At 38.5% G+C, this 15282-nt stretch overlaps 1 protein-coding gene across 4 annotated transcripts in view; it reads left to right on the forward strand.

The window, feature by feature from the left end:
* ADD3 (adducin 3) overlaps positions 1 to 15282 on the forward strand; it is a 92367-nt gene that overhangs the window by 17694 nt on the left and 59391 nt on the right. The gene's annotated exons all lie outside the window — the stretch shown is intronic.

Genomic DNA, 15282 nt, shown 5'->3' on the forward strand with positions numbered 1-15282 from the left:
GGTTTATTTCTTCCCTGAACAGGCTCCTATCAAATGTGCACAAGGAGAGAGCATTTTGACAATTTGTACCCAGATAAAGTATCCTTGTGTGCTTGATGATCTTGACTGAGATCCAGGGTGTCTTTCATTTTGCATTTTTTAACTGATTATTCATACACTAAAGTTCCTTAGAATATGCAGTACTCAACAAGTAATAATTTATTTAACACTTCATTGCAACTGATTAACTTTTCCGTTAGCAGCATAGCTTCCTTTTTTGAGTCAGCCAAAAAAATGACAGTGGTTTAGAATAGATATTTCTTGCATTACCCAAACAAATCAGAAATTTAAATATTGTGGCTATTAGATCTTTTAAAATTAGGTACCCTAATTAACGGAGCTAAACATGACTTAATTACTTAATGTAATTAACAGAATATCTATTACCTTTTTAGTTGCTAAGCTAAAAGGTTTTTACTCAAGTACAAGCTTTTGCTGTGCATGATGACCCTTTAAAGGCTTTTGGGACTCTGTCCAGCTGGCAGCTTGGCATTGCTGAGCAGATGTGGCTGGTCTCTGGAGAGCTGATCTCTACTGCTTAGCTTTATTAATTCCTGACATTCATATTGATCCGTGGGTCCAAACAAAAGTAAAGAGTCTCAGGTGGAAGTGGCATAATGTGTAGCTTCCTGTTGGCCTTTTCCTGCTTTTTTCAGGATATATTTTGGTATTATTAGTCTTAGCAGCTCTTATTTTGTTGTATGTGCATGTGCATGTTTTACTGTTTCTTGGCTTCATACTCTGTTCTTGGTGATTCATAGAGCATCAAATTCACAGAAATCATGTTCTCAGCACTTTGGAAGAGTTTTCCAAATAATTCTGCATGCTGGTTGTTCACAGGAAGCAAGTGGGTGTGCTGGAAGAGCATTCAAGTTTCCCGAAAGTGCTCGTGATCACTGAGGAACTGCTGTGCAGCTCCCTTCTGAGAAGCATTCTTCACTTCTTACAATTATTTAATAATTAAAATATTGAGGCTGGGAGGAAGTCCATTTTCCTGTAATAAGGACAGGTGGTGTTGAAAAAGCAACTGAAAATGTGTGTTGATTGACTGAATTTGTTTTTTCCCTGAGGTGTAATTTATATCCATAAAAAGCAAACCGTAGTAAGATTGACAATAAACTCAAATTGCAAGTGACAGATTTTTTTGTTCGTTTGGGGAGAGTTGTAATCAGATGTTCTGTGCATGGGAAGTCTTTGTGGGCCGCCCATCAATATATTATTATCACAATAGTAAAATGAAGTTGTTTTTTTAAAAAAATGTTTGTCAAATTGAAGTGAGGAGTTTATGAATAAGACGAGTGTGAGCAGACATTGGCATGTTGGAGGCACTGATCACAGGCGGTTGCAGACATGGTTCTGAAGGTTACAGGGGAGCATGCCAATGGGCTGTGGATTTCCCCCTTCAAACACATTTTGTCACAAATAAACATGGTAATTGCTGCAGCAAAGGCTCTGCACTAATGCACATGCTGACCTCATCCCAAGAAACACACAGCACTAGCCAATTTCTGATATAGTTTGGGAGAAACATTTATTTAAATACTTACTGAAAACAGATGTTTGGGAATTTTGTATATTAAAGGCTTCTAAAAAAAAATTTAAATCCTGAACTGTAATTATAGTAGCTGATATTTTATACCTTTCCAACCCTTGGCCTCTGAGGCCATACTTTGATAATTTCTCCAAAGGAAGCACTTGCTGGTCAGACAGTAGATTCAGATTGAGACCACCCAATAGTCACTGGGTAGAAGTCATGGCAATATGTGTGTTTTCATTTAGTATAAACATTTTTAACTTAATGACTTCCTGTTTCTAAGGATGAGAATAATCTTGCTTAAAAAAGGAGGAGGAGGAATATTAAAACAGGAAACTTGTGTGCATGACTGCCCTTTGCTAGCAAGCCTATAGCCTGATGCAAACTTTAGAGAAAGCTCATGAGATGTTTTGATAATTGCGACTTGTAATTCCTAAGGTATTTGTCAAATAGTTATGTTTGATTTCCTACAAAACACAAATTTGTGCATATTGCAAACAGAAATGGACCAAGTAACAGGAGTTTGTTGAATGGAACAGTAAATGAGGAATGAGTTGATGTCCAGGAGAATACAGACAGTGTTTTAAGTGGTGTCTTAATAAATGTTACACTGGACAGGATTTCTGTTTAAGTAGGTTACAAGTCCCTGTTTACGTTTTGAAACCCAGTCTGGATTGCCAGATATTACTATAAAAGAGTAAAAAGAAAAGCTTAGCTAAAACCTCACTATTAGACTTGAATCACTGAAACATTCAACAAATTCAAGTTGAAGGTGTCTGTCCTAGTTTTGTTCACTTTCCTAACTGAATTTGATGTACAAGTTCTCAGTGTGACTGCCTTGTAAAAGTGGCTGTTTTTTGCCTTGAGTTTGGCAGTTTCAGCAGTGGAAAAAAGTGAGTTGCAGGGATAGGTAAGGGCTTGTGTAAGTTGGCTGAGGTGCACATACTCAGGAAATCTTATAATTCTGTAATACTGTTTTATTTTAGACCTAGGTATGGATTAATTCTGCTGGCCTTCAACATGTGTCTCATGTAGTCTTGCATCACCATTTAATGGAATGTTCTGTTTGATCAGCACATGTTCCCTTCCCTTAAGTAATTTTTGTTGAAGGGATCCAGGTGTGTGCAATAAATGCCTTTAGCCTAAGCTGAGGATCTTCTTAGAAATGCAGCTACTGAGAGGTGACGTTTTAAAGTCATGCATTTATTTTCCTGGGTTGTTACTTTCATACATTTTCTTCATACCTTAAAACTAATATAACCACAACATGAAATTTAGTATCTTGTGTTTTATCTGTAAGTGGCAAAAGGTTTTAGAAGGCAAAGCCTGGGTGGGAAATGAAGAATGGGAAAAGGAGAATGCTGCACCATACAGCAGGCAAGCTTTCTTGTTGCACTTAAACTTTGCAGTCACTGTTAGCCATAGTTGCCACTGAAATTCCTTATTTTCAGTTTCCAGCCTCAATTTCTTAAGCTGTGGAACTGTCTCATTAAAAGCCTAATCTCCCTTTAATAACATTGTCATGAAATAAGGTTTTACATTTGCTGAAATTTGTCTTAATAGCATGTGGGAAGTGGCCCAAGGAATTTTTTAGTACCAGGCAATGAGGACGGCAGTGGTTTCTACTGCCTCCCTGGCATGTCTAACCAGGGCATTCTTATCTATTCAGTTTTAGCCTTTCCTTTGGTAGGTCACTTGATTTCTGCATGGTTTACTTGCTGTGTTAGGAAGAAGTAGGCTGAAGTGAAGAAAATCCTATCTCTTAAACATGGATTGCATGCTAGGATTCATTTCCACAGCATGCATTAGGAAGTTAGTTGCTTGATCTGGGTTTGGCTTTCTCCCTCTCTTAAGCTGGTATGTGCTCCTCAGCATAGGAGCTTTTGAGTACAGCCACACTTTGTGGACATTTTGGATACAAAACCAATCACACTTTGCTTGAACGAATGCAAAGCACTGAACAAGGTATTTTTTGCTTTTAGTGTTTCTAGCAGGGCAGTAAGAGGCAGCATCCTTCTGTTTGGAGAAATACAATTCATCTCTCTTGGAATAACTCACAGAGTATGTTTTGTGAGGAAAGGCTTTGAGGTTCAACAGGGAAAAAATGCTTCATTATTTTATATATATCTAAATATATATATATATATATATATATATTTATTTATTTATTTATATATATATCCCACTGGTTACAGAAGGTAGTCTTAAGGAAGTAGTGTGTTTTTGCCAAACAAGACCAAAGTTACTTGATGTTTCCACATTGTGTTTACAGCTAAAACCATTGTTCTGATTTGCATTCAGAGTGATGCATGTGACAGGCCGTTATCTGGATTATTCAATGTGTATAATTAGGCATTTACTTTCTTTTCCTTTCAGAGTATCTATGCAGATTTTAAAAATTTGAAGTAAAAATTATCTGTGCACTTTGATACAGCATTTGCATAATTAATTTGAGAGGTTGGTCACAAGGATTTGTTTTGAAGCTTTTGTGCCTAAGATAGGGTCCATTGATTTATGGATAGAGATGAGTATTGATGTGTCTTCTGCAGTGGAATAGCGTAGTGGAAATAATACCCCAGCCTGTGGTAATGTGCTTGGGATTTCAGGGCTGGGCTCTCACCTCTGGCCTACAGGCAAGCAGTTTCAGAAGCAGACCCTTAACACTGAGGTTTTGAGGTGTACTGATGTTTTCCTTCTGAAAAGGAAAGCTCTGCAAAAAGAATTGAACCGACACAGCAAACCAAGGAGAGTTCCCTCTCAAGTTGAAATTAGCCTTACTCAAACACCTGTACTGAAATTGCTTTAGAAACATTTTATTTTCAATTCATGATCTAATTTTTATTGAATATAGAGGGGACCTGGATTTATATTGAAATGTGAATTTAGGATAATTTAAAAAAACAAACAACAAACCCCTCTCCAAACTTGGAGAGAAATTGTGTTGCTGTGTTGTGAGAATGATGGATAACAAGAATTGTTTTCCCTCTTGCAGACAGGCACACATGTGCAACCTCTGTTGCTAAGCAGTGGGTTATGTGGCTGGTTGATAGGAATGTTTCATTTCAAAGTGCACCACGTACCTCAGAAGTTTAAAGTTTTGCAAGGAATTCTGATTATTTTAGCCTGGAGGATCTGATCATCTGGAGTTCCCTGGTGGAGTGTCCTTCACGCCTATCTGCATCCGTGTGTGTCGGGTGCAGCACCAGCTGGGGAGAACATCCAGAACAGCCCCATCCATCAGCTTGGAGGGCTGCTCTCCAAAGTCCAGTGCTCATCACTGCAGAGAAACCTGCTTGGCATTCATGGTGTGGAAACCTCTCTTGAAAATCAGCACCTTTTACCTGACCCACTTTGAGTTCTTGGACAGAAAAGTTTTCTGCCTTACTGGTTAAAGATTTGTTTTTCCTCTGAAAGAGGAACCACGAGATGTGGGCAGTCAGATTTTCTAAAAGTCGCAGCAGAGCCCCTGCACGCATGAAGGAGTAAACTATATTAAGTGCCAGCTGTATTATTTTTAGTGTCTCTTCCTGCACTGCAGTTGAGAGGAGTAGGCTGGCAGTGGCCATGAGCTGGTGCACATCCTGCTTACCCCTCTGTGCTCTGCCTCAAACAGATGAGTGCCTCACCAGCGAGGCTGCCAGTTAAGTTGCTGGTTCACGATGCCAAAGATCCAATCCCTTAATCAGTTTGGAGGAATTTTGCTTCATGTGCCTTCTGCAGGTGATGCTGTTTGCTACAGAAGCAGCACAAACACAGAAATTTTGTCCCTTGGATTCTGCCCTGTTTCCTTAGAAACTAATTTCATGCCATAGCTGCAGACTGAGCATCAAGTCACTTCTTGTTCTCTCTGTTAGAAACATGTAAAATCAAATTGAGGCAGACTAAGTGCAAATATATTAATCCTCACTTCTTGGCAGATTCTTCTCTTCTTTGCAGCAGATACTCTCCTACTGATAATTTTTCAACTTGGATGCTCTAGAGAACAAGGCCCATTAGGCTGTGATTGCTATTCCTTTGATTAAGCTGTGAGGAGTTGTCACTGCTGGAAGTAAAACTTATTTTTAGTAGTTTGCAAGAAACGTTCATCTTGTGTCTCAAGAAAAGGAAGTTCAGGATTGCCTAAATGTTTATTGTTCATGTCTTTAAAAAGAAAAAAATAGTGTGAATTTTGGGGAAAATTTGAACAGCTTGAAATGGAAGGGGGAAGTCTTTTTTAGCAAAAGTATTGCTCAACTGATAACAGATCTCCTGGGGTTTTGCTTCTGATAAGTAATTTGGCTGTGCTTCCCTAAAGCAGAGATATGTTGCATCTTCACAACACTTCAGCTAATGACAAGCCATATTTATTTGCACTGCTGGTCTTTTGTGAGTTTTGGAGATGAGGAAGAAAAAATTGTGAAGGGACAATGTTGACTTGTTCTAGAAACTGGAATCTACAAAAGAAAGCAAGCAGAATGTGATAGTGTTTGGGTGAGTTATTTCAGTAGTTATTTTTTCATATGAGCATATTCATTACATTTTTCATTCATTGTTACCTCACTGCTGTGTATTTCCTGCCCTAATGAGCTTACTGTGGTTGTGGTGTGCAGCCTACCATACATCTGTAATTGAACTTCTACTCCTTGGTATTCCAGAAGAGCTGCTGAAGACACGAGAAGATACTTGACATGATCATTAAAAGTCATTATGCCTCTGAAGGGTCACTTTGTTGAATTAAATTCAGAGGTTCAGCTTGAAAATAAACAACAGTAGGTAGTTCTCTTTAAGCAAACACCCCTCTAGAAAAGTATTTTTCTTCCTTGTGTCTTCTAGTTTATGTTACACTGTAGTTCTATGTTGGCATTTTCCCCTTATACAGATACTAAATTAGCTCATTAAACTGAATTAATATTTGAAATTAGTCAGATGTTTGGGTCAGACATCACAAAGCATTGGGGCTCTTCAGTTCCTAGTTAAAAAGTTAGCTGAATGTCAAGCATCGCTCACTGCTTTCATTAATTTTCCCTGTAACTAAGGCACCAATCTGGCTTTCATTTAAACTTGATGCAGATTTCTGGTGCATGTCAAGTGGAGCAGAGTAAATCTGCAAAATAGCTTTTAATGATAAGCTATAGTTGACTACCTTTGATCGAAAGAGGTCATGTTCCATGAAAAATAGGGTTATAAAATACTAAAAGGCAGACTTATACTGCAGCTCAGATAAAATAAAAAATAGGTAGGGTTTAAGGACATGTGGTTGAAAGTAAAACCAGTTTGAAGTAGTTTATTGTCTTCTGCAGTTTGTGATTTTTCTTCAAGTTTCCTCAGCACACTGGATCAGCAGTGCTGGGAGAGGGGTCTCAGCACAGATAGTTTGATGAAAATACAATTTAAAGAAAATTGCGTGCTCCTCTGTCCTGGAGGAGCCAAGATGCAGCAGTTGCTGCCAGGGGGAGGAATACCATTAAAATGGATACAAGTTCAAAAGTAAATGTTTGTCTGTGTTCCTTTTAGAATTGTCTCTGATCTTAGTTTGGCAATAGTTCATTTTGTTTGCAAAGCTGTCAGTTTTACTGTCTAAATAAACACTTTGGTACAATTACTTCTATCCTAATCCATCATACATGAACTTTCATGCTGTTTGTAAGGGCTTTTGTGAAGACAGTGAAAACTGAGAGGAAAAATAGTAATTTCTGGTTTTTAATTTTTTTTTTAAAGGCAGGACTAGGAAATGATAAGCAAAATTGTGTGACATCATTAGAGCTCATGAGGGAAATTGAGTGAGGTCCTCAGAGAGAGCAGTATTTTTTTTGAAAAAATAAGAACTTAAGAAATAACTATGGAGACAAGACAGAAAGATAGTAAGGAGATTTTCTTGGTTCATGAGGAAGTTTGACTTTCTTCTTGGTAATGTAAATACAGTCCAGATGGCTGGAAAGTACAAGATGCTCCCAGGGGTTAGGGTGGAGGTTGGCTGAATTAAGCTTTGCAGAAGTCAAAAGTGAACAAGTGAGATACAGAGTTTAAAAAAATAAAGCTGTAGTTGGATTTTATCTTTTCTCAGTTTTAGGGGATGAATTGTCTGTTTCATGAGCATGATTAGATAAAAGAATATAAAGAGACAAGGTTTCTGTTTAAAATGTCATAATAAAGTAGGATGAATACATACGAAAACGTATTTTTCTTTCACCAGTGGAGCTGGTCAGTTTGTAAATAAATCATAACCTCAGCTTCCAAATACAGCTTGTTCTAACAAATAAGGGGCTTGATATTTCAGAGATGAGGAAAAGTATTTCAAGATCTTTATGAACATTATTAGCTTTGCAGCAATAATTTAGTGTCATGGATCCAGCTATGGCTTTATCCATAAGTTAATGCTGGAAGAAAATAATATAATACATTTGAGGTTTATGTTGTGAAACATCTTTTGATCATCTTCTGTCAGGCAAAGATTCCTTGTGGTGCTTTTGTTGTGTCTTGATGCAACTGGGCTAATTGCCCCACTAATCACCATTGGGAGTGTGGGGAAAATCCTCTCCAGCCTCTTCAAACTTCAGTTGCAGGTCTTCTCTTTTATTTCCACTATTCTCTTCCTGTTTGCAGGCACAATATGAGGCAAGTTTTGTCAGTCTCAGAAAAAGCTGCAGAATGCCAATAACCTTGCTGGAAATGCTTAGAAATGATGTTGCTGCAGTAGAATGAGAGTAACTCTTCAGTCTCAGAGCTAAAAGACAAAACTGTATGTGAGTGCAGGTTAAGGGGTGCTGTGGATTTGATTGCTTGCAAAATAAAACCAAAATAGCATTAAAGGAAAAGGTAAAAATGGAAGGAAATTAGTGTCTGCCCAATTGATGATTGTAGCATCAATTTGGCAAGCATCCCTTCTTAGTAAAAACATCTTCAATGGACATTTTTAGGACTGAAGTGACAAAAGCAGCTTGCAAAAGAAAAAAAAATTCTGAGAAATTAACCATAGAGTAAGAACATGCTAGGTCTTGCTTTTACTTTATAGGAGAAAACATACGGAAAGAGTCCATATGAATATTGCCTTGCTTTCTATGTTTAGGCAGACCACTACTGTTATAACCGCAGATATTTAACTGTATTTTTTACGTGTCAATCTAGTGAGAATGAAGTCTCAAATGCCTGAGTGAGTTGGGAAGTTGGTCATGTTTCCTTATGTGGGAAATGGAACCTGAGGGAGCAGAAGTCTTGCTCCCTGCAGTGCCCATTCCTTTCTTGAAGCTTTGAGGCTGTGTTGGGTCTCTTGGGCAGAGCAGGAGGTGGATGGTCTGTGTACAGCACCAAGAAGTTGCTTCCAGTTGTGCATTTGAGGTGGTTTGCCAACACAGTGTGTCTGAGCAGTTCTCATGGCAGGAGTTCACGTGGCAGTGGAGGAGGAGGAATGGGCTGATGGTGCTGAAAGCAGAATGCACAAGTAGTGTGACGGAAAGGACTTGCAATGGGTGGAGGGTAGGATTTCTTACAACCATGTGTAGTCTTGGCGTTTTGGAAGGAGTATGTATTGCTCGGAGTGGGATCCTGCAAGCCACAAGGAGGGAGTGATTGGAGCTGATGGCTTCTGATGAGAAACCAAGAGCAACTTTGAAAATGTCCATGGCACATTAGTGGGTGGGGTCAGAGGACAGTAATGGGACTGCAGTAAAAGCTAATGGGTTGAAGTTGGCACTGAAAGATTGATAGAAAATGAGAGATTTTGTCTCGGGGAGAAGAAAGCAGGACACCTGTGTTAACAAAAGGTGAGAAAGGGGTCATGCCAGGACTTCACATTTCCTTTTCTTTTTAAAAAAGAATGTAAGATATTTTTTCTTCCAGGAGAGATTTAAAATCTGAGAGGTCTGGATACAAGAATATATGTGAAGTGAGGGGGGAAAAAAGCAAAGCTGGGGGAAATAGCAGGTTCAGGGGCATTAAATAGCAACTGAAAAATGTTAGGTGTCCTTTTCATCACAATTTCCCAAACCTTGGACATAGCTTGAAAATTACTTTGCTTTAAAGGATTTGGTGTAGCTTTAGCCTATGCTTTTTCATTTTTTGTAAGGAAGGCTAAAGGAGCGCTGTCTGCCTCCTCTTGACAGGCTTTTTGAAGCTGCAGTTAGCATTTGTGTTTTGTCTGGTTTGACATACCCATTACAGGAAGAGATGCAGTATATTACAGTATATTAACACAACTCCTCTCGTGCCAGTCTCAGCAGGGACCTCACCTCATTTGAAGGGAGCAAGGGGAGCAGAATTATATAATGCAGCAACTACTTCCCTGAGGCCACTTAGCAGGTCTGTTGCAAAACTGTACCCAGCAGTCAGATAAGGTCATTCAGGTGATTTTTGAGTGTCATTTCCCATTGCTTAGACTGTATTTATGTGAAAATTGAATAATGCAGTACTTAAAATACTCCACCTGAAACTGATTTTACTCTTGCTGAGAAAGAGTCATTAAGATAGATACCAGACAGCAACTCTATTCTTTACAACACCGAACTGTTGAGCACTGGGATTTTGTTCATGGGGTTTATCAGATGACAAAGGTAAAATGAAATAGCCAGTATTGCTATAAACAATAATGCATAAGTGTGAATTAACACCTTCATTTTCATATGTATTTATTTCAGCCAGAAGTCATAATTAAAGCTTTTACTCTTTAATAGCTTGATTTGTAATATTTTTCTAAAATCAGTCTCTGCTTCCTTATCAGCACCAAAGCTTGTAGTGATTGTAGTGCTAATTCAACTTGAGTATGAATGTTACATAAATTTTGCCTAGTAGTTTCTTGCCATTCTGAACGTGCATCTTGGCGCAGTGACTGTAGGAAAAACTAAACGGACCGTGCATTTTAATGAAAAGCAGCAAATAATTTCTTGCTTTGCTAGGTATTACTATGTTCTAATTATGGTAATTGTGGTGGGCAGTAGCTACTGCCTTGTTTCACAGTCTGCAGGGCTTGGGTAGTTCTCTAGCATCACCAGGGAGATTAAATTGCAAAGTTTTTGGTGCATATTTTTTTCTTAGGATGTTGACAGCAATAAAAATAAAAGGTAGTTTTTGAGTAGTGTTCTAAATCTCAGCACATTTTGACATATCAGCTGAAGTGGGGTTTTATTATCTTGTTAAGATAAAAACTGGAAAATAAGTTTTGATCTACTATTATAATTAAACCAAGCTGTTTCTTTGTATGATTTATGTTTAGAGCTTCAGAATCATCTAAACAGGAGGGAGGGTTCACATGTTCACAACTTCAGAAGAGCTGAATTCTCCAAGACCAACAGTGTGCTGTAAGGTCAGCTTTTGAGAGTTCAGTGGGCATCCCTTTAAAAAAAGATCAAGAGATGCAATAATGTAAATAAAGCCTAGCTTGAAAATTTTAGCTACTGGTTTAGTAACTCCTGGTAAATGATTTTGTATGTGAAAATATTATGGGATGTAAAGGCATTGATGATCTCAGAATATGGAAGTGCGGTACTGGCATGTTTTGTTTATGATGGTGACCTGTTCTCTGCAGAGCCATTGGAACCAGTTTGTTGGCAAAGCCTTGTGGCCCTGTTTGAGTCACTACAGCCATATTCATTCTCCTTTTAGAAAAGCATGGAAGATCTTTCCATGTTCCCCCTTGAAAGGGGAATTCCAAAATTTTAAATCTTGTACGAGTGGTTTCCTTGACTACAAGAGTAATAATCTCTCTGCCATAGATTGTAAACACTTCCACACAAGCAGACCTTTTTATGTCTCTATCTGAAGTTAAGACATTTGTCTGTCTTTTCTACCATCCAAAATTCTTGACTTGTTTGGCAAACTAACTCCATAAAGCTTTGTCTTTCATTGGCTTTGTTTGTTTTGGTTTTTCCTTTTGAAAACAATTTGGTCTCTTTGTAGCACATTCCAGTTTTGTTCTCCTTTTATGACTTGTTCCTCTTGCTTTCCTTCAGCTTGAATTGAGAGAATTAAGTTCAGTTGTAGCTGTGATTAAAATCTTGCCTTAATTGAGTTGCAAATTTGCAATGACATATATTGGTCAGGGTGCTGATGTAGCACCTTTCCCCATTCCTAGTGCCTTCCTGAATTCTGACAATACTCTATTTCTTCAGTTGCCTATGTTCATTTGTCCTATATTTCTCTCTTGACAGCATGAAGTTCAGCACAGAGTGTAAACTGCTTTCTCCACGTTAGTGACTTATTAATTATCTGTCAGGAAAATTAAGTCCCTCTGTAAGTCCTGTCTTGCCTTTCCTTTGAGGTGTCCCTGATACTTGGTCTCTTGGTGCAGTTTCTGGTAGAATGTGAGTTCTGGGTGCCATTGATGTACAGATATACAAATATTTCCAGCTTCCTTTGGAGGGATTCATGGTGTCAGTTGGCATTGCTCAAATAATCCTAAATGGAGAGGATGGTGAGGAAATCTATCCATTAGATTTACATGGGATGTCTTCTGAGTTACAAAGAGTAACTTTGCTTTTCCTTTCACTAACTCAGTTGAGTACCAGCCCATGTTTCTGTGCCTTGCTAGCCTCACCTGCCTTACTGTCAGGGAATGCTGTGGGACTGAGTCTTGTTACTGATATGCTGAGTTATGGTTGGGGATAGGGGTCTGTTTCAGGCTGACAGGGATGCTAACAGTATTTAGGGGAAATTCGACAAACAGAAAATCACCGTTTTGTTGAGTCAAAGGCACTAAATAATTAGACAGAAGTTCCCTCTCTAACCCCTAGGAAATATGTTTTTGTTAAGTTTCTCAGGTGCTGATTTATAGCAAAGACGTCTTGTGGCCCTGGTATGACAGTTCTGTATTCTATTATATCATCTGTTTTGTATGCTGAGTGCTGAGAATGGAAAAGATAGAAACATGGTTAGATTGTCAGTTGTTTCCAATGAAGAAATCTCTGTTTGGTGGAACTGTTTGCATTTCTGTGGTCAGCAGTATAAGGAAATACCATGTTATGAAAAATTCCCAATTGTTTCCTTAAGGGCTCTTAGAGTTGCACAATCTTTTGATGGTTTTGTTTGTTAAAAAAAAAAAAAAAAGAACTTAGTTGCCAGCTCTTCAGTTTAGAACTCAAAATTCTCTTAAATATTTACTAGAGCTTTGCTTTTATATTCAAGGTTTGGATTCAAACCAGAAGTGTATTTTCCTAATGCACACTGATCAGCCATTATAATATGAGTACCTGAGGAAGATTATAATTTCAGTCCAGGGCATGTTTCTTTGGGATATCCCAACAGTTCCTGGGCTATTTATCATTGTGATTACTCATAGTTTCTGGATGCAGCTCTAAAACATTACTTCTCTAAGAGAGGGAGAGGTAGCTCTCGAGTAACCAAGTGGCTTTTGCACTTTAACTCTCAAGATAAATGATATTTCTGACACACAAATTATTTTGTCCTACAGCTGAAGCCCATATTTAGCATTTAATTTGTATTTGCATTTTCAATATCCTGTTAGGATTTGTGTAGTATGTCTCATTTCTGACATATGTGGTTATTCAGTTGTATTGCAAATTTTTTTGAAGCTGTTCATGTTCAATATCTGTCTTACTGCTGTCATCTTTTGAGTTAAAATCCGTCTCTCTTCCTAATTTATTCATACAAGAATGTATATTGTTATTTTCCCTGATCTGAGAGCTGACTCTCAGTTTGTTCTTTAATGCGTGACTGATACTCCTTTCCAGATTTTCTTTTTCCCATTCTTGATATGATCTGCATCCTTTGTTATTGATTATATAATTTTATTTTGGGCATGGAGGCATTTAACTGATGAACAAGAAAATGAGCTGAGAATGTGACTTAAACAATTCAAAGTGCAGTGAAGACATTTCCTGGCCAGTGCCTGTGTCAAAGTTTCTTGCTCATACTCCAGGGGTGGATAGAATGAGATGAAAGACCCCAGTGGATTAAGCAGAGGGAATTAAGTCATGGCACTAAATGGCAAAGAAGTTTCATAATCATCACATATTTTTGTTGTTATTTTAATAATGAGAATTTGAAGTAGGGAGGGATTAATAGCTTGTGAGAGTGCATTGAGCGGTAATAGGGAGAAAGGATGTGAAGGAGATTGAGACAAAGGACAGGAAAAAAAATTTGCTCAATAGCATATTATGTTTGCAGTGTCACAGTTTCTGGCTTTCTCCCACAGTACCTCCTTCTACTGAGAGCTGTAGGATCTCCAGCTTGTACAGTGCCCAGAGGTGGGGGCAGAAAGCTGCCACTGCTGTCCTGGGGCTACGCTGGCCCTCCTGGGAGGGAGCAGTGCTGTGCAGCTCTGGGGAGACTGAGGTGGTGTCGAACACAGTCAGATATGGGCACCTCTGTATTCTGCAAACCAGCACTGTTAGATCTAAAGCTAGCAAAATTGGAGAGACTATTAAATTTTCCAGTCTGAGTGGTCTGTCAATGCCTTCTGGAAACAGTAGCTGCTAGCCTGGAGGAGTCTCTCCTTGCCTGTGACGGCTACACTTAACATATCAGGAGCTTGCGTAAAAATAGCGTTTCCTTATCTCTAACAGTGTGAAGTAGATGAAAAATAAACTGTACTCATGTCAAGAATAAACAGTCACGTTAGAGTGTTTAAATTCCTGATGCTGTGGAGTACTCACGCTCTAGTATGACATTTTGATGCCAGTGCATTTCTTCTTCTTTCCCCAGTCGCTGCCATTGCTTTGTGTGCTCTGCCAGGGAGCAGTTGGCAGGACAGCAAAATGCGAAAATGTGCCCAAGCCCCATATAGAGCACCTAGGAAGAGAATTCTGTCCCCTGAATCTGTATTCCTCTCAGGTCTAAAAGGAGACTAAATAGTCTTGTGGTTGTTTACCTTTATTACACCTGTAATACACTGTATAAGTACATTGTTCATTCCTAAATACAAACTTGATGAGCAAGGCATTGACTTTATATAAGTTAATAATAAGGGAAAATGGAAAATTTGAGCTATAACAAGAAGCAATAACATCTTATCTTTACTTCTCTTGGAAGTTTGTTTTTTGCTTCAGAGTATCTTGTGATGATGGTGTCTCCCAGTAATTTTGCATAATTCTCACTTGCATTATTTTTGCGCACATAGGTTTTTTTGGTTAAAAAAAAAAAAGTTCTTTACTCCTGAAATTCATAGAGCACATTGAATAATCCAGCTTTTGGTGATGATTGAAAATGGGATAACCAGGCTACTGAAGCATTGAAACTGGTAAAGTATTTGTGATGTGATATGCTGAGAAAACCTGAGCAGTAATGCTTGAGGGTACGACAGTGAAGTCATGAAAAAAATAAAAAGGGAAAACAGAATGGTTGAGTCTGTTAAAACCTGATGAGTTAAAATGGGGTAACAAGTTGATGACAAGTAGCAACCTTGCCTCATGGTAGGCTGATCTCAGTGTTTTCACAGTGCATAAAATGTCTAATTTGCAATGTATAGATCTTAGAAAATGTAGCATATGTTTTGTATGTGTGTATGAAATGAAGGAGTCTGGCCCCTGTCCCCCAGGGTGGAATGGCTGAGAGAAAAAGGAAGGTGATGGAAATAATTTGTCAGGTTTGACTGAAGATAACTTGTAGTCAAAGCCTGTGAAGACAAAAGATGATAGAAATAAACAATTACTATTTTATTTACTCATTTTACTTTCATGTTAGGAGACGAATGCAAGAGGAACACCCATTACTGCTCCGTGGTGGGAAAGGGTCAGAGCAGGGCGGTTGTTTCCGTCAGAGCTTTGAGCACTAGCAGCTGTCAG

Source organism: Pseudopodoces humilis, chromosome 9 (genome assembly GCF_049639895.1).
Source record: "Pseudopodoces humilis isolate 2021_Gansu_Grassland_sample_001 chromosome 9, ASM4963989v1, whole genome shotgun sequence".
NCBI lineage: Eukaryota > Metazoa > Chordata > Aves > Passeriformes > Paridae > Pseudopodoces > Pseudopodoces humilis.